Source organism: Canis aureus, chromosome 8 (assembly GCF_053574225.1).
Source record: "Canis aureus isolate CA01 chromosome 8, VMU_Caureus_v.1.0, whole genome shotgun sequence".
Classification (NCBI taxonomy): domain Eukaryota; kingdom Metazoa; phylum Chordata; class Mammalia; order Carnivora; family Canidae; genus Canis; species Canis aureus.
Genome location: NC_135618.1, coordinates 32,475,171 through 32,501,067, shown reverse-complemented (window position 1 = coordinate 32,501,067; position 25,897 = coordinate 32,475,171). Strand labels below are relative to the sequence as shown.

Genomic DNA, 25,897 nt, shown 5'->3' with positions numbered 1-25,897 from the left:
AAGGAGGAAAGATTTTGTAGGTGTAACTAAGTTTCCTGATCAATTGACTATGAGGAATCAAAAGAAAGATAATAGGCCTGGCTTAACTGGTCAAGCTTAGTTAGGTATAGATTTAGGGAGTTGGCTGTGAAAGAAGAAATTTGAAGGATAGGAGAGATTTTCCTTCTGGCATTGAATAATACAGCTGCCTTGAGGAAATGAACAGACATTTCTGTAAGATAGAGAGATGGCCAACAGAAACATGAAAAGATGCTCATCATCAATTATCATCAGGGAAATACAAATCAAAACTACAATGAGCCACCACCTTACACCTGTCAGAATGGCTAAAATCAACAACATAAGAAATAAAAGCTATTGGTGAGGATATGGAGAAGAGGAACCCTCTTGCTCTGTTGGTAGGGATGCAAACTGGTGCAGCCACTCTGGAAAACCATACAGAGGTCCCTCAAAAAGTCAAAAAAATAGAACTACCCTATAATCCAGCAATCATACTACTCAGCATTTACCTTGAGAATACAAAAATACGAATTCAAGGGCACCTGGGTCATTCAGTCAGTTAAGCTTTTGCCTTTGGCTTAGGTCATGACCCCAGTGTCCTGGGATCAAGCCCCACACTGGGCTCCCTGCTCAGTGGGGAGACTGCTGCTCCCTCTCCTGATCCTCCTGCGTGTGTTCTCTCCTTCAAATAAATAAAAAAAATATTTTTAAAAATACTAATTCAGAGGCATACGTGCACCCCGATATTCATAGCAGCATTATCTGCAAAAGCCAAATTAGAGAAACAGCCCAAGTGTCCATTGACTGATGATTGGATAAAGAAAGGGAGGGATGCCTGGGTGGCTCGGTGGTTGGGCATCTGCCTTTGGCTCAGGGCATGGTCCTGGGGTCCCGGGAGCCTGCTTTTCCCTCTGCCAGTCTCTCAGCCTTTCTCTCTGTGTGTCTCTCATGAATAAATGAATATTTTTTTTTAAAAAAGGGAATATTACTCAGCCATAAAAAATAATAAAATCTTGCCATTTGCAATGACCTGGATGGAGGTAGAGAGTATTATGCTAAGTAAGTCAGAGTAAGACAAATACCATATGATTTCACCCATATGTGTAATTTAAGAAACAAAACAAATGAGCAAAGGGAAATAAAAGAGAGAGAGAGAGAGAGAGAGCAGCAAATCAAGAAAAAAACTTGTAGCTATAAAGAACAGACTGATGGTTACTGGGGTGGTAGGAGGTGGACAAGTAGGGCACTTGTGGTGATGAGCACTGGATGATGTATGGAAGTGTTGAATCACTAATACTGTACACCTGGAACTAATATTGCACTGTATGTTAACTAATTGGAATTTAAATAAAAACTTAAAAAAAGAGAAAAAGAAAAATCCAACTGCCTTTATTCTTACAGCCAAAAGGAACCAAATTCTGCAAACAACCAATGAGTGTTGAAGGGCATCCCGAGTTCCAGCTGACATTGTGGTTTCAGTCTGGTGAGACCCTGGCAGAGAACCCAGTTAACTTACTACGTTCAGACTCCTGACCCCTGGATACAGTGAAATAATGAATTAATGTTATTTCAAACCATTAAGTTTCTAGAAATTTGTTATGTAAAATAGAAAATGAACATATTTTTGTAGAAGCACAGACAACAAATAGGATAGGTAGAAAGAATTAAGGGAGGGAGAGAGGAAGGGAGTACAGGAGGGGGAGGGAGAGAAGAAGAAGGTAAGGAGGGAGAGGGAGAATGTGATCTAAGCTAAAAAACAAACAAACAAAATCAAAATCAAAACCAAACCAAACCAAACCAAACCAAAACCCAGATCACCTAAACTCAAGATACTCATAGAAAAACAAATATATGCTTCTTTTTCAGATGACTTTTCAGTTCCTGATTCTAGAATCTCATGAGACCTGCCTATATATATAGTTTTTGGCCATATGATAATTCTGACTAGCTTAAGCACAAACTCCTAAACTAAGCTAGCTCATATGGGTTTTTATTATTTGGAATTGAAAGGTCTTAATTAAGACCTCATAATATTTTTGTTTCATAAAAAAATAAAATAAAATAGAAATAGTCTTTTGCTGGGAATGATGAATCGATGACAGTGCTTCGTAAAGTCTGTGTGTGGATTGAGTATAAGTCAATATTGATTCCTTGAGGGACTCCATTTATTACATGAATTCTCTCCCATGAAGAAGCTGGTTTGGTGCTCTTGAAGGTTTTTTTGTTTGTCTGTTTGTTGTTTGGTACCCACTGGCTCTTACCCCATCCCATTCTATCACATTCCTCACATATGACTTTATTACCATTCTAGCAAATGAAAAGGCTAACAAAACCTTTTTCCCTTTCCCATTTGTCTAGTTAAAGTGTTCAAACACAGTGTTGGGTAAATTCATATTTTGTCTCCAAAGGGGACATTAACTATACAAGATGATGCTTGTGCCAAACATACACCCCGTCGGTCTCTACCTTGATAATTACAGAAGTGCTCTACCAGAGACATTTATTACCCTCCCCCTCCAGCTGTGGATGAGTGTGAGTGTTTAGCTTATGCACACAGAAGACTGGAAGTCCCTGAGTTTGATATTTCAATGACAGATGAGTAGTGGTCAATAAATATTTCAGATTTCTTTCTTGGGATAATGCTAAAATACACTCCACAACGTCTCCCAAATTTGCTGGTGGGGTTGAACTTGTATTGCACACCATGGAAATCTGCTAATATTCTATTCTATTCTATTCTATTCTATTCTATTCTATTCTATTCTATTCTATTCATGGAAATCTACTCTCTTCTTCTATTCTCCCTAAAAACCTACTTACAACTGGCATTTGAGCCTCTAGGATTTGACCAAAATTACACTTCTATGTTCAATAATTATATCTATATTCCTAGATCAATGGAAACTGGAATTAATGGGGAATAAAGCTTTCCACAAAAGTTGGAGCCCTGGAGGAGGAACAATCAGTGCTGGAGACACTCTCCAAAAGCAGAGGAAAAGAGCAAGAAATCCGGTAGCTTTTCTCTTCTTCCCACTTTCTGGTCTCCTGTGAGAAACTACCATTGGCAGAAAATGCCAAAATGTAGCTCGCAGAGGATTCTGGAAAATGAAGTTTTCTGCATTAGTGAACAGAGCAGAGGAAGCACCAGGAATGTATCTTAGAGCATACAGGCTGTAGCTGCCATGAAGGTTCTGAATTACCTCGTGGATCACTGACTGCATGGAGCATAATTGATCAAAATCTCCAGCTTTTGTGGTCACACTGTATATTGCACAGAGACCACACCTCACACGAATTGCTCCCAAGAAATGACAGCATATTGCAGTGATATTAAGGCAGCACCATACATGGGAGATGGGCAACTCTTCTGATAGTGACTTTGGCTCCTGGGGGTTTTGATAAAACTTTCTTAGAACTGCACCACAGTCTATTTGTTGTTTCCTTCTTGTTCCTTTCTTCCTCAATGGGTAGACCTACACCATTGTCCTACTGGCTTTTCCTACATCCTCAGGCTAACTCTCCATTTTTTTTCTCATGATGTTTCCCATTAAGTATCTTGCATGTCTAATTCCACTTTGTTCTGTGTGCTTCTTAGCAGACTCACACTAACACTCAGGCTTAGATACAAATAAAAAAAAAGACATGCAACAAACCAGAAGAATGTATTTGTAACATAAAATCAAACCAAGGGTGTAAAATGAAAAATAACCCTATGAAAATGAAGGATATAAACAGCAAATTCATAGAAGGTGAAATACAAAATGACCAAAAATGACACAAAATATTAAAATTTTCTAATCCTTAGGGAAATAACTATTTAAAATGAGATGCCATTTTAGTCAAAAATGGAAAACATTAATAATAAAAAATAAAAGCAGGTTAGTCACTTTCTTATGTGGCTCATAAGAGTGTTAAATGTCACCATCTCTCTCTATATAAATTTGTCAATAACTATTATATTAGTTTGCCAGGGCTCCCATAACAAAGTTCCTCAGACTGGATGGATAAACAACAGAAGTTTATTTTCTCATGGTTCTGGAGGCTAGAATTCTATGATCAAGATGTAGGCAGGTTTGGTTTCTTCTGAGGCCTCTCTCATTGGCTTGTAGGTGCCTGCCTTCTCACAGTGCATTCACATGGTTGCCCCCAAGTCCATGTGTTGCCTGTATCCTGGTCTCCTTTTCTCATAAAGACACCAGTCATGTTGGATTACATCCTCCCTGACATGACCTCATTTTACTTTAATTATCTGTTTAAAGGTTTAAAGGCTCATCTCCAGATCTAATACATTCTAAGATATTGAGTGTTAGGACACATAAATTTTGTGTGGGATAGAATACAGCTCATAACAATATGAAGTTTATAAATGACATACCTTTTAATTCAGAAACTCCACAGAAAAACATACACTTCATAGTTCCCTTCCTTTGGGAATTTATGCCTAAACTAAACCAGGGCAATCTTCTCTATCCTGTTGTTTCAGTGGGGATCCCCATGCTCTCTTTCACAATTCTGCGACTCAAGTCAGAATAGTCCATCTTCTTACTCACAGTTTATTGTCTTCTACTATCTGGGTATATGACTCAGACTAAGCCTATCAGTGCTGTTACTGGATCTTTCCAAACATTTGCAAAGTTACTCTCTCTTGTTTGGATATTGACTTGGGCAGCTGGATATAATCTTCCACCATATTGAAAGAAATTATCTCAGAATGACACCAAATAACGAAAAATGGAGATCTGGATGGACACATGCTGATGACTAATCCATAAATCTAATAGTTCTTGATATGCACCTTACATTAACCAATAAGTTGTTTTTGTTGTTGAGCTAATTGAATTGCATTTTTGTCATGTAACCAAGAAGTCCTAATACGTACATACATATACTCAGAGTTTTAATCCCCAAAATTTTCTTCAAAATATTTTTAAGCTAAAAAATAGAAAAGTTTAATATTGCAAACATTTAGTAAATTGTGTATTAGCTAGACTGTAGACTGACATGAATCTATATACAATGATGTGCAAAAATGATAATATATTTGTTAAAGCAATTACCAATAAAACTATGATCTTATTTATATTTGTATGAATATATATGTAAGTGTATAAAGTATGAATATAGTGCTTATTATGGCAGAAGGAATAGGATTGGAGTTGGCTTTGAGATGAAACAAGATTTTCACCACTTATTAGTTATGTTTACATTGTTTTTTTTTTTACTTTTAAGATATACTCTCATAGTACTTTTAAAATGCTACTTTGCACTCCTAAGTTTCTCCAGATCACATTGCCAGATCATATAGTGGGTACATAAGAGATGTTTATAGGTATGTATATTTGAGGTCGGAGTAGGCAGAGTAATGCTCACCAACCCCTATGGCCATTCCCAATTTTGTGAAACCTGGGAATATATGACTTTACATGGCAAATGGTATGCGGATTTGATTGAGGTTAAAGACCTTGAGATAGGAAGATTAGATCGGATTATCCAGATGGTCCTAATCTAATCACACCGGTTCTTAAAAGCAGAGAATCTTTCCCAGCTGCAGAGGACTAGAGAGATGGTGGCATAATTAGGACTCCACCTACCGTTGCTGGATTTGACGAAAAAGGAAAAGGGGCATGAGCCAAGGAATGTGAGTGCTCTATAGAAGCTAAAAAAACCACAAGAAAACATTATTCCCTAACATCTCCAGAAAGGAATGCAGCCCTGCAGCCAGCAGACACTTTAACTTTTGCCAGGTCAGACCAGTGTTGGACCTCTCACCTACAGAACTATAGGATACTATATGGTAAAGTATGGGTCCCCCCTTATCCATGGGGTATACATTCCAAGACCCCCAGTGGATGCCTGAAACTATGGATAGCACCGAACCCTATATATACTACGTTTTTTCCTATACATACATGTCTCCAATAAAGCTTAATTTATAAATTAGACATGGTAAGAGATTAACATCAACAATAAAATAAAACAATTATCATAATTTTCTGTAACAAAATTTATGTAAATGTGGTTTCTCTCTCTCTCTAGAGATATCTTATTGTAAGGTACTCACCTTTCTTCTTGTGATCATGTGAGATGACAAAATGCCTACATGATGAGATGGAGAGGTGAATGATGTAGGCATTGTGACACAGCAGTAGGCTATTGTTGGCTTTCTGCTTCCTTCTATGGTTGACCTTGGAGAACTAAAACTGTGGAAAGCAAAACCACAGATAAGGGGAATTACTATAATAGACGGTGTGGTTAAGCCTCCAACTTTGTGGTTATTTGTTACTGCAGCCATAAAAATTCAATAGCACAGTTTCAAAAATTACTGTCCATTATATTAAAACTGTGGAAGTTATCTTGATACAAGTATCATTTCATTCATTTTGTATTTGTGTGCCTTTTGTGTGTCCAGACACTCCTATGTCTCATTATTATAGAAAATCGATGCTTACAGAAAAAGCAAAATACATTCTGTTTAGTGTGCAGATGAACATAAACACACAATATATGGTAGAAAATATGTGTGCTAGCTTGAATCTTAGAGTAATTAAATAACTCACATACTTGAACTTCAAATTATGGAACATTTCATCAAGAGGGAGTCAAATAGGAAAATGCCCTAGATTTCAAAATGGAACAAGGCCCAGATGGATTCACAGAAAGGTTGCAGTTCTCCTCTGAAAAGTGCAGACACAGATTGTTAACTAGATATAAGGGAATCATTCAAGGGAAACTCAAAAATGCAAAAAATAACAGTTTTAGCCCAATTCTCTTGTGAGTAGGAAATTGTTCTTTAACTAAAGTAACATGAGCATAGGGAAGGGAAGATTAATTTTGCAGCTACATTTATTACGGACATAACATTGGAAAGAACAGAAACAAACCAATGGCAAATTTTATAGCAGTTTGAGATCATACATTTGAAGGATACCTACATATGCCATACCTGTAACAGATAAATTAATTCGATGAAGCAGGTGAGAATGAGTAGCAAAAGATGAAAGATAAGGCTTCATTTTCATGGTGAGAGTGTTTGAGTAAAAGGATATTAAATGTGATCGTAATAATGATAATAATGAAAATTGCTGTCTAAGTTCTCAGATGTGGCATATTCAGTGTACCAAATACTAAGAAATCACACATCTTAATTATTGCTGTAGTAGGACATATAGTTAATTAGCAAACTAAATATTTAAAATATATTCATGTATAAGCATTGACTCCTGCTATTTTGCTTTAAACTCTATATATAATTGGAATGTATAAAAGAACCTGCCTGTCATTAGTCACCACTATAAGATACATTACTGTTTATATTAATAGTTTCTAATTATTTTTTATTTACTATTTAATTATATATCATAGAGCTTCAGAAATATTTATCACATTACTTGTTAGCCTTTTGAAATTCCAAAAATCAGGGCTTCCTGGGTGGTGCAGTTGGTTAAGCATCTGACTCTTGGTTTTGGCTCAGGTTATGATCTCAGGGCCATTGAGATTTAACCCTGAGTTTGGCTCCACACACTGTGGAAAGTCTGCTTGAAATTCTCTCTCCCTGTCTCTACCCCCCATCCCCACTCTCTCTTTCTCTCTATAAAATAAAAAAATAAATGTTGAAGAAAAGAAATTCCATAAATCAAAGTCCTTGCCTTCACTGAATCCAGATAACTTTTAGCTTTTTTTCCCGTTCCACATATTTTTGTCTTTCTTACTCCTTTTATGCACACAAACGATCTTAACCACTTCCTGTAAAATTGTACTTTTTATTTTCAGAATGTGGTTACCTGCTCTCTTCTCATTGTCCTCCCTCCTTTTGTCTCTTCTTCCTTTCCTTCCCTTCTGCATGTGAGCATCTACTATGTGCTAGAAACTACACTAAGCCTCAAGGATAGAGAGGTGAGTAATAACCCCAGTGAACTAGCATTATTTGCAGGACAAATAAAACCAAAAATTATAATGGAGAGTTGCAAGTATTATAAGAGAAAATATCATGGGAACACAAAGAAGAGACAGAAGATCTATGGCGGTCAGGAAAAGCCTGTGAATGGGGCTGATGCTTGAATTGGGTTTTAATCTACATGACAGTTTATCAGGTGAAAAGAGAAAAATGTGATACAATTTTCTGCTTTTTTGTGTACTTTTGGCATCTAGGTTGTATGGTGTGTGTGTGTGTATTTATTCCAGAGCCCTGAAGGAATTAGATACACACAAAGTTTTTAGTTTTTTGGGTTTTTTTGCTTTTGATAACTATGAACTCACAATTTTGGTACTTTGAATGTAGTGGGGGTAGATAAAGGATTCTAAGAAAATATTCTGACAACTCTTTCCCTTTTTTGCTGTTTTTCTGTTCTGCTTATTGCAGCAGAAGGTGAACTTTGAATGCTAAATTCATAGCTGGCAACTTGTGTTCCTCTAGTTTTGTCTGAAAGTTTGGATTCTGATCTAATACAGTATAATATTTCCAAATAATTATGATAACATTAAGTTATTTAATACATATAAAACACTCAGCATCACGCTCATTTTAGCACCTAATCAGCAATATAATCTATCTTAGATGAAGAAGGTCCACAGCAGAGAGTTAGGAAGAGAGACAGTTTGAACTTTTAGTTTTGCATATAAAACTTCATTGTTTAACTGGTTCTTTAAAAAAGAAAATCTGGTTCTTATATCAACAAAAACTTCTATATTGTGAAAAAATATATATGATTTTTCTCCGTAATGGTATAAAAACTGAAGTCCTCTTTCTAGAAGTTTGGTTCTAAAGAAAAGATGGAAGTTAAGGATCAAAAGTTGGGGTGAGATAATATGTTGATTTAAAATTTTTTTTAAAGATTAAATAAAGAATGTTTGTGGATTAAAGGGAGAAAAAGTCAAGGCTATGAGTCAATAATTAGTAACCAAATAGATAATTGTTTCAGGAAGACCCTGAGGGGACAAGAGGGCATCTGATCAAGGACAAATCTCTCTCTCTCTCTCTTTTTTAAATTTATTTATTCATGAGAGATACAGAGACAGGCAGAGACAGGCAGAGGGAGAAGCAGGCTCCCCACAGGAAGCCTGACACAAGTCTTAATCCTAGGACCTCGGGATCATGACCTGAGCTGAAGGCAGACACTCAATCACTGAGACACCCAGGGGTCCCTAGGACAAATCTCATTAGAAAAGGAATAACCCATGTTCTCATATAGAAAGAGGACTTAACTTGCTTTCTTTCTTTCTTTTTTTTTTTTTTTAACTTGCCTTTTATGGAATTTTTCCTGAAAGACTTCTTGAACTCTTACTGTAGGCAAGATACCTATCTATCTGGGACTTAATTCTGTGTTCAAAAGTTCATTATTGACACAGCCTAATTCTGAAGAGGTACAAAGCTCAAAATACAACTTTTGGTTGCTCCTTCTATCATTTTTGTGAATGATTATGTACTTATGTCACATTTTTAGTTGGGTATATTTGTCCTTTATTTGAAGTTGTATTTTATCACATTTCCTTAGAGATTAAGGATAGATATATCACTTATTTTTGACAATTACTGATTTTTTTTATTCTTGCACATTTTAGTGTTTTTTAAACTCTTTCCAAAATATGTTCAGTTGCCATGAAGAATTACATACAACTTAAGTGAAAATTTGATCAAATTTATGCAAATGAGTACCTGCTTCTGCTTTATTCTGCATTATTCCCTCTGAGCTATTTGTCTCATGCTAATAATGTGCATCTAATTTGGGGAAGCTTTTAGGCAAAGTTAATTTTATCATTATTGCATTCCAGGTTTTCTGCCTCCCACCTAGGGTCTATGTTATGTTTTATTCTACTTTGAAAGCAACCATTTTTTAAACCGTTAAAGTTGAAATTGTACATAAATTATTTCATTTATCCACCATCTGTGTCTTCTTATCTGTGCATTAATTCTTAATTTTTGATTATCTGTTAACTTAGTCCTGATGGAAATTAGTGAAAAATAAAAATAGAACATCAAGTAAATTCTTTCAACATGATATAAATATTCATAATCATACATGAGGAAATCTAAGAAATTTGAAGACTGGAAAATGCTTAAGTAATATGTGACAACAAATGTATTTTAATGGAACCAGCCTCTGCAAGACAGAGATTGCCATCTCATGGCCTATAGCTCAAATCCTGCCACAGATGTCATCTGTTTTTTTTATATGGTATTTTTAAAACATTTGAGTTATGTGCCAACATTTTGAATTTAAAGTTTACATGTAATTTTTAGTATATGTGCTGCCGAAGCGAGCACTACATGTAATTTTTAAAACTCTAGTTATTCCTATATTTGCAAATAATATACCTGATAAGGGGTTAATATCCAAAATACATACAGACTTATACAACTCAAAAGTAAGAAACAACCAACCAAAAAATCCAATTAAAAAATTGGGCAGAGGATCTGAGGACCTGAATAGATGTTTTTCGAAAGAAGACATACATTCTCTCCCTCTCTTTCTAAAAAAAAAAAAAAAAAAAAAGCTACTGAAGCATTTCAGGCATGACATGATTGTGAGTGACAGTAGAGATGGAAAAAATGGATAAATTTGAAAAAAAAATCATAAATCATCAGTACTCAGTGGACTGGATATGTAGGATTCATGAGAAAGAAATGAAGAAGGAAATTTTTAGATGATAGGGCTGCTCAATGAGATGGAGAACAGTGGAAGAGGACTGGGTTTATCAAAGTAAAGATCCAGTGTTCAGATTTGTAAATGATGTGTTTGAAGTCTGTTGAAATCCTCGTCTACACAGAGAGGTTTTGGCTGAGATCCCAAAGATAAATGCTGTGGGGTGAAAGGAGAACGAAAAGGCCCAGAGGAGAAGGGTAGCCCAGGGAAAGGAAATAAGAGGGAACAATTAGGAAACTAATATGAAAATCAGAACAATGAGCAAACATAGAAACTAAGAAAAATACATCACTAACAATGGAATTTTCAGAGTGGTGATAGCTTATAAGATGCCATGTAGAATAGAGGATGAAAAGGTTCATTGTATTACAGACATGTAGGTTTGGTCAAGGTGCCTTTTATAATTAAGCTGTAACATGAAACAAACTCCATAATTTATACTATAAGGTCCTAATATTTGTTCTGAATTTATTTTTCAATGAAAAAGTTTTTAGAGATCTTTTATTTATTCATGAGAGGGAGAGAGAGAGAGAGAGAGAGAGAGAGGCAGAGACACAGGCAGAGGGAGAAGCAGGCTCCATGCACCGGGAGTCCGATGTGGGATTCGATCCTGGGTCTCCAGGATCACACCCTGGGCTGAAGGTGGCGCTAAACCACTGAGCCACCCGGGCTGCACTCAATAAACAATTTTTAAAAACCCGAATTTACTAAAGTAAATATTTTCAATTTTCATCTGACTTTATTTTATTCATCTTTTGATTTTACATTTGACCTCAGGTTGACAAAATTAAATGAATCATAACCTTCAAAATTAGACTATTGGTTTTTTCTCCACAGAGAATCCCACTATATTTATTTTATTGTTATCTATCATTCTTTACCTCATTTTCCTTATCCCCATGCTACCTATGGTATCTAATGTATGTCTTAAAACCACTTATAAATCTCCTTATTAAAAAATCATCATCATGATCTCATATCTACAAAATTACATTATTGGAACTACAGTTGTCGTTTTTTCTCCTCTTAATATTGGCCTTTGATCCATCTTGAGGTCCATGTTGATGTATGTAGATGTATTTTATTTTTACTGCTGTAAGATGTCTTATTGTTTCTACAGATCACATTTTATTCTCTATTCATTTATTGCCACTTAGATTGTTCTCCTCTCTTTGCTATCACAAAATAAACACACTTGCATATGCACAAACATACACACAGAGTCATGAATATCCTCATATGTGTCTCTTTATTTACTTGGCTTACATTTTGCTAGGCTGTATAAACACTGGGGCATGGAGTTCCTGGCTGGTAAAATATGTATAATTTAAGGTTCATTAAATACTTGCAAAATTATTTCCAGAATGGTTGCATCTATTTTTATAAGCTCCCCTGTGCTAGAGCCTGAAGACCTTTATTATAATTTAGAGAATATTTGTAGGTTTAATCTTCAGAATTTCTCATGGTTTACCTGGTTTAAATCTTTCTTAAGAGATTTCTCAATGGATGTATTTCCACTGATAATGCTCTGGAAAGAGTTATCAGATTTCATACACACAATTCTTCTTATTAAGAATTCTTACAGCTATCTCTTTTATTTATGTATTCTTTAACATAAGTGTTTATCAACTTACTATATTTTAGCTTTCTCATCTCTTTCATCTTAGCATTTTGTGCTCTGTTCAGCACCTCTGATAAAACTGTTTATTACGATGTTATTCTCTGGAAATAGGTGGGAGAAAAGGAGATCATGTGTGTTTATTAAAATGGTGGTGTGTGTGAGGGAGTGGAGATTGGTGGATGTTTTAATTGAAGTATTTCCTTACTTCTTAATCTTTTTTTTTTAATCTTTTTGGTCTTGAGATCTCACTTAGAAGGAGTCAAGGCTGAAAAAAAAAAGAAGGATTCAAGGTACAAAACATCCTATAAAGCTTTTTATACTAGAATACACTTTATAAATCGTCTGCTGAGAAATTACCTTATACTAAGGAATCGTCTCAGAGTGATTTACCTTCACAAAAATTTTACATGTCAATAATTGAACAACAATAACAATAACATACCCACAGGTGGGAAATGAAAATTTAGTTTATTTATGTTGGCTTCAGTAGCTTCAGAGAAATATTTTTTGGATGAAATTATCTTTTTTTTCTCTCAGTTGTAAAAGTGTTTTTCCAATTTTTTCCTTCAAATTTTAGCGGTATAAAATAATGCATGAAAGATATCAAGCTAAGATGCAGAAAGGAACAAACAAGTTTATCTAATTTTCCTTCTCAACTCTTATTGAAATGATTAACAGAATATTCAAGTTTGAAAAAAAAAAGAAGTCTGAAACTCTGTTTTTAATTAGGGAAGGATGCTATTCATATATAGGGAATAATAAAGAATTAGTAGTAGGTCTAGTACATATGGAACTAGACTTGAGGTCACCAAGGAACACTTTATACTTGCTTCTTTTCCTGAGAAACAGTATCATCTCAGGGAAGTTACAGAGAACGCTTAAAAGAGAAGCCCATTGAAAGTTACTGGTTTGTAGTGAGATAAGGAAACAAGGGAAGCCTTGTATCATATACGGAGTTTAGGACCTGAGGTGCATTCTCTCCCTCTCCCCACTGTAATGTAGTATTTGAAATCAGTGATGATGATTATACACTACAATTTTGCTGGTGGCTAAAATAAGCAGAAAGGCTGCCAGGAGTAGAGCTGCCTAAAGGTGTGTCTGACTGCAGAAAGGGGTGCAGTGAAACCACAAAGTTGCCTCGTATGGGTCGCCTCAAACACAAGACAGACATAACAGACTGAGAACTTTCCTGCAGGTTAACCATTCCTAGAGAATGGAAGACACAGATATGAATTTCCTCTGTTAGGCTACTCTAGATTTTCTCCCCACTAACCTTAGCTAGCTTGATTTTTAAACTGATAAAGTAGCTTAATATTAACCATTTCTCCAGCTTAACATTTTTATTTTGGATGGACTTGGGTGAGGTTTATCTAATAAGATGAGGAATAGTAGTCTTTGGCTCTGCCAGATGACTTAATGACATAAACAGGAGGTAGAAGTGCTATTCAGTATAGCTGTGACAAAGTCACATGAAATTAAGATACTTTTGTTTTTTCCTTCTTCTAGGTTTTGTATCAGTCTGGACGTAGAGGCATATTTTTAAAATCCTAGAGAATAAAATTTTGGGAGTGGGTTCAGGATTCTTTGACAGTTTTGGATATATTAATTTAAATAATGTTTAAAACATGGTTCAAAGATAACAAAATATTCTATTTGCCACACTAATAGGAAAAACCTATGTGCCAGTCTTCTAAAATCTTTGGAATCAATCTGCTCTAAGCATTCTTTTTGTTTGGGAATTTAAGAAAAAGACTGTTGAGTTCATTGGTGATAGTTCTGGACACTCAGAGCAAGATGATACATGAATATTTCTTCACAATCCCACAAAAATATATATTCCTCTCTGGTTCTCCATGACATAAGCCCATGAATGGATGTGTGCCATTCTTCCTTGATAGTAGAGGCTGGTTTTCATCTCGGAGGTTAAAAATGCTCAACACCTAATTTCTCTGTCTTTGTCTCTTCTTTTTCTTTCTTTTTTTTGTTAATGAATGCAATAGGATCAAATGCTAACCAATGGAACCTTGCTGGGCAACTTTTGGGACATGTTTTCCAATATAATAAAGATATGGTCACCAGAATGCCCCCTTCCTCATGCTAAACCATAGTTGTTCCTAAGTGTGATGCTCAGAATGGTTGCAGCTATCTTATGTTAAAGAGGGAGACATCACCAGCACGTTGAAGATTTCAGAGCAACTCTACACTTGATACATGACGAGTGTCTCCATACCTTTGGAACTTCTCCCCCTGATCTGTCTGTGGCATGAGACAAGATATACCTCTTCATGCACCAGTTTTCTGGCCTTTGCTTAACCCCTGGCCTATGCTGATGCTGAAGGTGAAGAATAGTTTCAGTTTTCAATGTCTTCTGAATGCATCTTTGCTGTAATCCCAAATGTCCAGTTCCTCAGTTACCAGTTTCATTGTTTTGATTTCTTGATTCTGTCATCAGAAATTGGGAGCTCATATATATGTGAAATTCAAATATCAGAAAAAAATGTTAGAAATTACAGAAAGCAAGGAGGGGGAAATATTAACATATAAACATATTGTAGCTCACATCTTGTTTAACTCAAATTTAGTCTTATTTTTCGGAGCAATAAGTTGGACAATTTCATCAATTATAGCCAAGTGAAATAGGGTATGCTAATCCACTGTAGATTTTCAGAATGGCAAATGACAAACTTTCATGAACTTATTCATGAGAAACATTTGAAACAGTGCTTTGTATCACTATGCCTGTGATGCATATTCTAACAGCAATATACCAGAGGATGAGAAAACAGCAGGAGAACTTTTCCTTTTGGTACAAATGATATCCCTGAATAGATCTTTCCAGTATTAATATTATAAAATAGAGAAGAATGAAACCCCTCAGTTTTAGCCTATAAAAAGATTCTACAATGACAAAAAGGAAGAAAAAAATAGTTATACCATTCAAGGATAAGAAAAAAAGAGAGGCTTTGAAAAAAAATCTCTCTGTAAGAAAAAGAATACATGCTAGAATGTATCCATCTGTGTTTTCAATGTAATTCAATATAACCTGGATCTTCTGTAAGTGGAGATGAAACGTGGAATGATAAGACAAAAGACACATGACAAAAGTTCTGGCTGAGAGTCAGATTGAAATAAAACAGAGATGGATGATATAGGAAAATATTGAAATTAAATTAAATACAGCAGCAGGGAGAAAAGTCCCTTATACTTTAGGAGAAGGAAATAACAGAGTTGATACTACAGAAAGTGATATGAAGCAAAAGTATGTCCCAGAATGAGGATGGGGCAAAGGAGTGAAAATAACAAGCAAAGAGGGTAAGTTTGGAGCACCAAGAACAGAATTATACCTGGAGATAATTGGTGCTCCCTAGAGAGACCTCAGAGCACAGTGGAATGAAAGCTATAGTATGAAATACAATAAAAAAAAAAGTCAAAGAATGTCATATGCCTGTAGTTTGAAAGGGTTCAGCAGGGTTCCAGGGAAGATTAATAGAACTATATCCCTGTCTACATAAATTATGGTGACTTTCTTTAAATTTCAAGAATACAGAAAGAATTGTATAAAAATCTAATCAGAAAGTTTAAAAAATGCAAAGGGGAAAAACTAGGATATCCACAAAGGAAGAAAATTAGGGCCTCCTTTAATATTCTCACCTATAACATTAAATAAAGAAAAAAACTAAAACAGTAATTCATCTACACAGTTTTAAGGAAAATATTTGTGACCCAAGAATTTCATTCTCTGACTACTTATCACATGAATATTAGAAATGAAACAGTATTAAGAGTATTAAGCCCTATCATAATTGTATGTAACTTAAATATATATCTAGCCAGCTATGTGTCTATATTTACATATATGTATATAGATATAGATACAGATAACTTAGCCTGAAAAATTATATAAGAGCTCTAAAAAGGCATGTTATAGTATAGGACATTTGGGGATAACTTCAAATCATCTAGAAATATAATTAAAACAAAGTATTATAAATACTATTTCAAAACACAATCACATGTCCCCCATATCTTTATCTTTTTAACCATTTTTTTTTGCCAATATTATGCCTTCACTGAACTCTGATCTCCCTGGAAACAACATTGTCTGTTGGTGTTCATTCTAGTGAAGATGGTTTGTTTTCCAATACAGAGAATATCCAATTATCATTTAAAGATTAGGTGTGTATCTTTCTTATTTTACAAATGCCTCCTCTAGTTCAAAAATTAATATTATAACATCAGAAACTAAATTACTTCCTATTTCAGACATTAGCCCCTGCTTCTACGACTTTATCTCAAGTCTTACTATCATCAGGGTGGTTTTTTTTTTTTTTTTTTTTTTTTTTTTTTTTTTTCATCTGGGTGGTTTTATAATCTATAGAGATGACTCAGAAAATATCCTAGTCTCACAAATGTTTGGCTTTCTCATCTGGAGGGTTTTTTTACCAACACTTTTCTTCTGCCATATGAACCTCCACAGCTCTAATTTTGAAAAAAAAAAAAATGTGTCCACTCTTAGACCACATTCAGTTATGATTTTATATCTCCCAATTTGCAAAATTTTGGCAAGGATGCAAAGTAACAAAAACTCTTATATAATTAGAGAAAGGATGAAATAGTTCAAGCATTTCACATTATTTTGTGAATTTGAAAATGTGGTAATCCTATTATAGGCATATACATTGGAGAAAACATTTCATATGTGCCAAAAGTAGTCATAGCTATACTGTTTATTTTTCATTAAAATATATTCTGAAAACAAACCAAGTGTCCACCATAGAAGACTGGCTAACTATGTTGTAGTATTATGTTGGACAATTGAATGTTTACTTTTAAGATAACTGTCCACAGTCTCCCACCTTTTCTCTATAACACATCATATGTCATATGTCTGCTGACCTCATGGTATGTTTAGCCAATCAGAGGGCTGGTGGATGATATGGGAATATGAAGACACTTTCTCCAAACCAACATATTTCTTCTGCTCCATGTGCTTCCTATGGTATCTAAGTAAAAGCTATCTATTTTATCACTCAATCTTTCTTTGACCTCAAATCTGCAAAGCAGTCCCAACAAAGGCTCTAGGACCTATAATAATATTACCTCTTTACCATTATCCCTCCACTCCTGAAGGTGGTAGTAGCTTCTGATAGGCTGATTGATACCTGGATTCAAAAGTGGTCTATATGAAATGAAATAGGCATGCCACGTTATTTCTAGCATAATGTGGAGAGAAATAATTAAAATTTTCAATAAAATAGAAGTGTTAGAGTGGATTATGTGCCACTGCTCATTGTAATCTGAACTGTGTCTCTTGAAAGGGCTTAGAAACCAATTTATTCACAAAGGCATTGAGAAAAGGTAAGACCAAATCTACTTTATCAAAAAAAGTTATTTTGTAGCTGTGTTGGTAGTAGGAGAGGCGGCCATAATGATATGGGCTCCAATGACTTCATTAATTCTTTCACATAAGTGTTAAGGAGTAAGTTTGAAAGAAGTGAGACTCTCAGACTTGGGATGGTAACATGAGAGGACTTAGAAGATTATTTATTTCTTTTAAATAACAGGTTTTTTATTGGACTCTCACAGAATCTAAAGATTTGGCTATTGAGTCACAGTGATTATGGGATTTAGCTGCCAATTTAAACTAACTGCTATGTGATCTGCCAAGCCATAAGGGGGCCTTTCAGAAGCAATCCCTTATTAAATGGAAAATAGTATATGTTAGATAGTCCTTGAGTAGATTTTGAAGACACAAAAAAATTGTACAAGTAAGTAATTCAGACTTCAGCAAAGCTACTCCTACACTAATTTCTATGTTTTCATGGGAAATTCTTTATTATAGGTTGATGGAGGAAGAAAAATATCTCAAACCCCTTTTTTAGGTAGATATGCTGGCACCAGTTAACCCTTGAGTAACACAAATTTGAACTGTGAGGGTCTACTTTTACATGGATTTTTTTTCTTGAAAATGAAGTGAAATACTGTAAAAGTATTTTCTCTTCCCTATGATTTAATAACATTTTCTTTTCTATAGCCTACTCCATTGTAAGAATACAGTATATAACACATATACAAGATAGTGTTATTCATTCTTCCTGTAAGGCTCTGGTCAACAGTAGGCTATTATAGTTAAGTTTTAGGGGAGTCAAAAGTTATATGAAGATTTTTTAACTGCATGGGTGTTGTTGTCCCTAACCTCTACATTACTCAAGACTAAATTATAGTCTAAAATCATATTACGATTCTATTCAGGTGTTGTCCTGAAAGACAGTGGCAAATAGAATTTTTTTTTTTGGTGAGTGAAAATTCGAGCAGTATATCTAGTATATCTGATTGTCTGCTTTGCCAGGAAGAAGTGATAGCCAAAGGAATGGGTTTTCATGGATTCAAAGGCCCTACCAATTTGCAAATTGATTGCAGACTTGATACAAACAAGATTCGGTGATAAGGAAATTTAATAAAAGTCATGTGAATTACTTCTCTAAATGGGCATATAGTCTATGAATATAATTTCCCCTGTTAGTTTTCGCCAACATTTAATAAAAATGACTTTTTCCATAGTCAGATAAAATGACCTGTGTTTTGGATGTAAGTTATCTTCACTCCTTATCCATCTACAAAGTGGTCTTGGTGTTAAAATGCAAACTATGCATAGGCCCAATACAGAGCTCCCCAACATTAAAGATGATTTCAATACTTGTATGTGGTTAAGTACCAAGGCTGTTAAGCACCTGATGTGGTCCCTTCATAGGTAGTCAGGCTATTGGTGAAAGATTTGAAGGGAAGAGAGGATATGAATTTGATTTCTTTTCCTGTAACAATGCCTCTGTCACTACCACTCTGCATAATTTTAGGAAACCGTTTACAATCCTGATACCGCAGACTGCATTGCTGTAACCAAATAACACACTCTTAAAAACAGACAAACAAAAACAAAACAAAAAAACAAAACCCATGCTCATGGATCATGGATTTCACATATTATGTCAAATTTACCATTGCTAGAGTCAGCTAGTCTGATATAATTATGGAAGATTCAGGTAAGGCACCTGCCAATAATAATATCCAGTGAAGTTGGAGTTCTGTCCTATACAATGTAGTATATGCTTTAAAACAATGACAATTAAGGTGTTGTTTCTTCTACAGCCAGCATACACATAGCTGAGACCTAAGGAGCAGTGTGAGTAGTGCCTCTACTATACCATTTAGCTATTGGCTTGCAAAACTTTTGCTTTCTTTTCCTGAAATCTTGGGCTCTTTTTGTTTAGAATCTTTAAACCTTAATGGTTGAGCACTGAGTGTTATACTATATGTTGGCAAATTGAATTTAAATTAAAAAAAAAAAACTTAATGGGATTTTAAAAATGGGATACAAATTGGTTTTTTTCTTTTAAGTTGAAACTGCCAGCAAGCTCCTTATGCTCCAGAGCCAATGGACAGAACAGGGTGATCAGTTCTAAGTACCAAGAGGAAATAAGGCTGCTGGTGGAGGCAAGGAAGACTCTGAATGTTACCTAAATGTTTTGCTGGCACTTCTTGGTACTTTTATGATAAATCGTAGATGTCACTGGAAAAAGTAATTCAACAAATGCAAGGTTATAGAGGACTTAGATACTTCAAAAATTAAATTACCTCATCAAGTAGAGGACCCTAACCAGCTGAGAGGTTAGCTGAGGGTGATGAAAAAATGGTGTAGGTAAAAAAAAGAGAGGAAATGGTAAATATCAACTATACATTTTTGACTAATTACAAAATATTGCCTGCATTATCATTGTATATTTCTGTTAGGTACATAACAAACAAATTTTTAACTATCTCTTTACGTGTATGTTTATTTTTTAAAGATTTTATTTATTTATTCATGAGATACAGAGAGAGAAAGAGAGAGGCAGAAACACAGACAGAGGGAGAAGCAGGCTCCAAGCAGGGAGCCCGATGTGGGACTTGATCCCAGGACCCTGGGATCATGCCCTGAGTTGAAGGCAGACGCTCAACTGCTGAGCCACCCAGGTGTCTCATGTGTATATTTATTTAAACACCCCTCTTTTCTTCCCATTTACAAAGAGGATTTTTAGTAATACTTTCATAAATCATGAAAAAATCACTAGAAGTCACACACATAACTGGTAACAAAGAACGCATATTGCTTGGGATCTCTGGACCTGAGATGGCTACTATGATTCTTGAGACTTCATATTTACCCTCTTTGCAGAGACAGCATTTCCACCTGTAATAGATATCATCTTATATTAGTCAAAAACATTACTAGTTGTTGTTGTATAGTTCAAGGGTTAGAACTGACCTAAATAGAAAAAGAGAAAATATGTATTAGGTATGAATATATATTTTAAAAAGCAAGATAATAAATAATAAATGTGATATTCCAGAAAATACTTACCTCTAGAAGGTACAAGGATGGCATAAACGAGGAAAACATGAATTTACTCAATAATTCTGGTGATGCTCTAATTCTTCTCTTGCATTTGAGGATAATTAGGGTTCATATTTTTTAACTTCCATATATGCCACATACATTCTATTATTTGCATCAAAAATTCACTCCATGGTTATAACTGCTTATCCTTCCTAGCATATTTTAACTTATTCTCACATGGTTGTGAAATCATATCAATCATCATTTTCTAGGCCCTTTATTGTCTCTTTCTTATTTGATTTCCTATTATCTTCTACTTCTTTATCCAACACATTACATTATTCTTAATTTCAATTTTCATTCTTAATTTTATACCAGTATTGTCTATTTTTCTTTTATTTCCTGTTGCATCAACTGAAGTGATCACTGTATGTTGATTTCCTTTAAAAACAGCAATATAACTTCTTTTCCTGTCTCCTCAATAAAAATGAAACATCACCACCCAGGTAGCTACCCAGTTACCCACATTATTCTTTATTCCTCTTAATCTTTCAATTTTCCCCATCCTGCATTTATAATATTTGTCTCTTTCTTTAACATTGTTTTTTAAAGATTTATTTTTTTAAAGATTTTATTCATTTATTCATGAGAAGCAGAGAGAGAGAGAGGCAGAGACACAGGAAGAGGGAGAAGCAGGCTGCATGCAGGGATCCCAACGTGGGACTCGATCCCAGGACTCCAGGGTCATGCCCTGGGCCGAAGGCAGCACCAAACCACTGAGCCCCTTGGGCTGCCCTCTCTTTAATGTTTCTTATCTAGATTACTACCACATTTTTCTATTAAAACATGCACTCTTAAGCAAAACTCCACTCTTCAAGGTATATTCAAAGTGATCTTTAGAAAGTGCATTTATAAATTTTCTTTAATGGCAACTTATTGCTATAAGATAAAATAATTATGATCGGAATATTATGAAAAAATTAAAAAGTTTTTTAAAACCGCATCAGAAAATATTTAGGATATATTTGAAATTAAATGCACATCATAAAGAGTTTATATAATTTGATTCTAGTTTTGTAAAAAATAATTTTTATCCATACATGTAAATCTATCTATCATCTTCTATCAAGGTCTATTTTTGTTTCTTTCAACAAATCTATCGTCTCTCTACCCATACACAGAAAATACTGTGGAGAAACACAACAATATTTTAAGAGTGTTTCTCCCTGAATTAAGGAGTCATGAGCCATTTTCCCCCTTTTTTTATGTGTACCTGCATTTTCCAAGTCATCTACAATTCATGTCTGTGCTTTTCCTTATTTTTACAGTAAGTATCCATTGATATAATAAGACAAGTAAGTTAAAAATATAAATAAAATATGATCTCCTCCTTTAACTTCTTGCTGATAATGAATTTCCCTACTTTTCTTCAAAAACAACAAAAAAATGAGAGAAAAAGACACCAATATTAGACCCTACGAGATTCCATCTGATCTCATCCTTGTTCCTTTGTGTGAAGTAAATGTCAGCTAACTTCACTTTGCCAGATGTGAGGCATTTATCCATGAATGTTTGCTCATTTGGCAATATTAGCTCTGGCTTAAGTCAAATGTTACTTATAGGGGAAGTGAAAAGCATTGATATTTAAAGCAACCACACATATATATACCATGCACACACACACACACACAAACACTCACACACACAATTTTCTCCATATCTATGTAGATAATACTCAGCACCTTTCTCCCTGCTTTCTCTTGAATATAGTTTTGAGATTCTTATTTGTAAATTATTCTATATAGACCCTACAACCTAATTATTAGCAGTGTATTACCACAGTTTGGAAATGTGACCAGACACCCAAGTTCTAGAAGAGTTTAAAGATCTCTACTAAGAGATTAGAGCAGTAGACTTGACTGTTTTCCCTTTTATAGCTCTGCATATTCCCACCCTACATCATCCAGCAAAGTAAGAAACACTGTCCCATTAGCAAATGTAGCTTCTAGAAACTTGTAATTGGTATACTTAATAAAGGATGTTGTTCCACTGTTTATATGCTTTAGCCATGCGTATGCTGAGCCCTCTTTCAGCACATGGTGAGTCCAAGCACATACTATGTGCCAGTCACCATTATTGGTCCTGGAATTATCATGTGCAATAGGAGAGAACCAAGCCCTCAAGGAGCCCTCATTCAGCTTGCCATAAAATAAAACCACTGGCATATCCAGAGCAACAGCTCTATATTTATACATATATATTCATTATTTAATTAAGTCTTGCATTGCCTATGGCTCATGAAGAAAATTTCTTTCTTCTTCCTTAAAGATTTTTAAGGAAAATTTGAGATAGCCACACCAAGATGATTTTCATGAGGAGAGAGAAAATCTACATTCATGTTATGCTTACTCTTTTCCAAGCTTTAACATAAATTTCTAAAATAATACTTTTAAATGTATAAATCACATTTTCCTTTGAGAAACATGTGTACCCATATAACCCAAAGATTTCTTATCACCATAAGGACAGCTGGGTATTCATCATATTAACTTATGCTTCTATATACAGCTTTAAGGTCCTAGGAAGAGTGTATGTGAAATTAAGGTTAAAACACTGGCTTTGTACAGGCAGTAGTATTCTGTTAACTGGTTGAAAGGGCAATCAAATATGTGCTTTGAGGTCAGACAGACCTAGATTTGAATATCTCCTCTATCAATTGCTCATGCTTTAACCTCTGGTAATTTATTTGAATTTAGCTGGGACAACAATAATGACTTTACAGGACTTTGAGAAGTATTACATGAGATTGTATATATAAAGTTGTTACCAAGTAAAAAATGAAAGAACTCAATAAATGGTAGTTTCTTTCTTTACTTCTATAATAGTGTAGGCAGTTAAGAGGACTTTAATGCTTAAGAGGACAGGAACTAGAGACCTTCCTGGGCTCAAATCATGTCCTTTGTCCTGTGATACTTTGCTTTTACAGATTGTGAAGGTATTGAATAAATTATGGTATATAAAGAACAGTGGCTGAAGTGTAGTTGGCAGTATTATTAGTAGTTAGTATCATTATTGTTGTTAGTAGTAGTGGCATATTTAATAAACAAAAAGTGCCCTCTCCAATATTATTATTATTATTATTATTAATTATTACCAAATTAATAAACAAAATAGCATTCTATACCCAGAGGTAACCTCTGTGTAGCTGCTATGTCTGTGAATTTGGAAGATACATGTATGGAAACAATACTCTTTTCAATCCCTATGTTAGAGTAGATTAAGAAATCAATCAGCATTTGTACACATTCCACTCTCCCTTCTTTCAATTCTAGTACTTATTCCTGCCTTGTGCCATCAGCAGAGTATGCCCTTACCATTTTATAGTTTCCATAAGTGTGTCCAAGATATTTCTATTCACTTTATCCATTATTAGCTGTTACCTCCCACTCTCTCTTTCTCTTTTTCCTCTGTCCCTTTTACTCAGAATTTCTTGAGTTGGTTTCTTCTGTAAGAGTTATATTTCAGTCTGCCTGTCTCTGATAAGTTATTTTATAGTCTCTGATACTTTATAACCTCTGATAGCCTACTTTAATGAAGATTTAAGATAAATAATTTGGCCAAATAGCTTATTTTTTATTTGATGAATACTTAACAAATATCTTAATTTTAGATACCAATGGAAAATGTATCTGTAAGATGATTTCTTTTTAGACTCATTTTGAAAATAAGAATTGCAAAAACCTGTGGAAATATACTTGTATATGTATATATAATAATATATTTTTATTTTTATTTTTATTTTTAATATAATATATTTAATAATATATGTACATATATATAAATATTGAACCAATAATCCTTAAAAACATTTTTCTCTACCTTTTAAAGCCCTCTTCACTAGCTAAATGTATTTTCTAAGTAACAACACACACTCTCAGGAATGGATATGGATGATAGGGTTTGCAATGTCTTCAACATGGAGATTAGTTGTGAACACTCATGTATCCATGTGTGCACACCTATTCATAGACTGTGCATTCCTTACTTTAACTTATTACCCATCCATGCCAAACTCTTGGTTGTATATGGTGAGAGGATTGAGATTGTTGGTTGAAGCTTTAGTGCTAGACAGAAGCACTTACTTAACTCTCCTCCCTCAGGAGTTTATATTTTCTGTTTTATCTGTGGGATTGAGTTTAGTGACAAGCACACACTGAAAGGCTATGAGAAATGCCATGGGAACTGCTTAACAGCATTCAGATGAGGAGATGGCATTTGAGTTCCCAGCATCTGGCCTGCCTCTTTTGCATTAGAAATCTTAATCAGGTGAACTCCTATAGGGTAGTTGGAAAAAGAGATCAGCTACATATCTGTTTCCACCAGTAAAAGATGCATGCTATTTTTGAATCAATTCTAAAGGTTAGGCATCTGAATGATTTTCATTTGATTGGCATGTTTAAGGTAGTAACATGGCTGGTTCTTTGAAACAATATGTAGAATTTATATTTTTCTACAATTGTTCTACTACATGTACCTATTTCATAAATCATATTTTTGCTATAGTCCTCTCCTTGTGATTCTGGTCAATGCACATTAGCAGCCAGCATATTTCAATTTATACTACTGTAGTATTTATTTGGCATTTTATAAGAGAAAAATTAAGCATTTGACTATCTGTAATCAACAGCTCAGCTTTATATTTAATACTCTGTGCTTGAAATGGGTGCACATTTGATTGTAAATTATATGAAATTTAAATCAAATGCTGCAGTGATTTTTCCACCATTAAATATTTCTAGAATTCCAAGTATACCTGAGCTTCATATAGTAAGAACAATGTACATATTTTTCTCTTTCATTCAGTGGTAAATACAATGTAATTCATGCAGGCGTAGTGTGAAATTAAGAAAGTACATGAAATGAATATAAAAGCAAATGACTGAATTGGAAAAGTAATAAAAATGTAATCACTGAAGCTGTGAGGTAAGTATGGTGCTTTGCAATGTTAGTGCTCTGAACTGTTAAAATATAAAATAATTCCATTTTGCATAATATTTTTAAATTCACATAAAATGACTGATTTCAATTTGAAAAATCTGCAGTACAAAGAATTAACCTCACCCTCCAGACAAGATGTTTAAGGTTAACTATAATAGAAACATAAATCTTCTGTAAATCTTATTAAAGGAGAAATATCTGCAGTATCTGAGTTAGATTTCTTTCAACCAAAAACTCCCATTCTGAAATGCTAGCATTCTGACA

At 34.5% G+C, this 25,897-nt stretch overlaps 1 long non-coding RNA gene across 3 annotated transcripts in view; it reads right to left on the bottom strand.

The window, feature by feature from the left end:
* Positions 1-9,262, bottom strand: part of LOC144318575 (uncharacterized) — a 52,020-nt gene extending 42,758 nt beyond the window's left edge. Inside the window, exons 1-2 of one of the 3 annotated variants that reach the window (XR_013384618.1) lie at positions 6,558-9,262; positions 6,062-6,200 (exon numbers count right to left, since the gene is read on the bottom strand). This is a non-coding gene — a long non-coding RNA (uncharacterized LOC144318575). The other 2 variants (XR_013384619.1, XR_013384617.1) reach the window with 2 other exon arrangements.
* Positions 9,263-25,897: the final 16,635 nt, after the last annotated feature.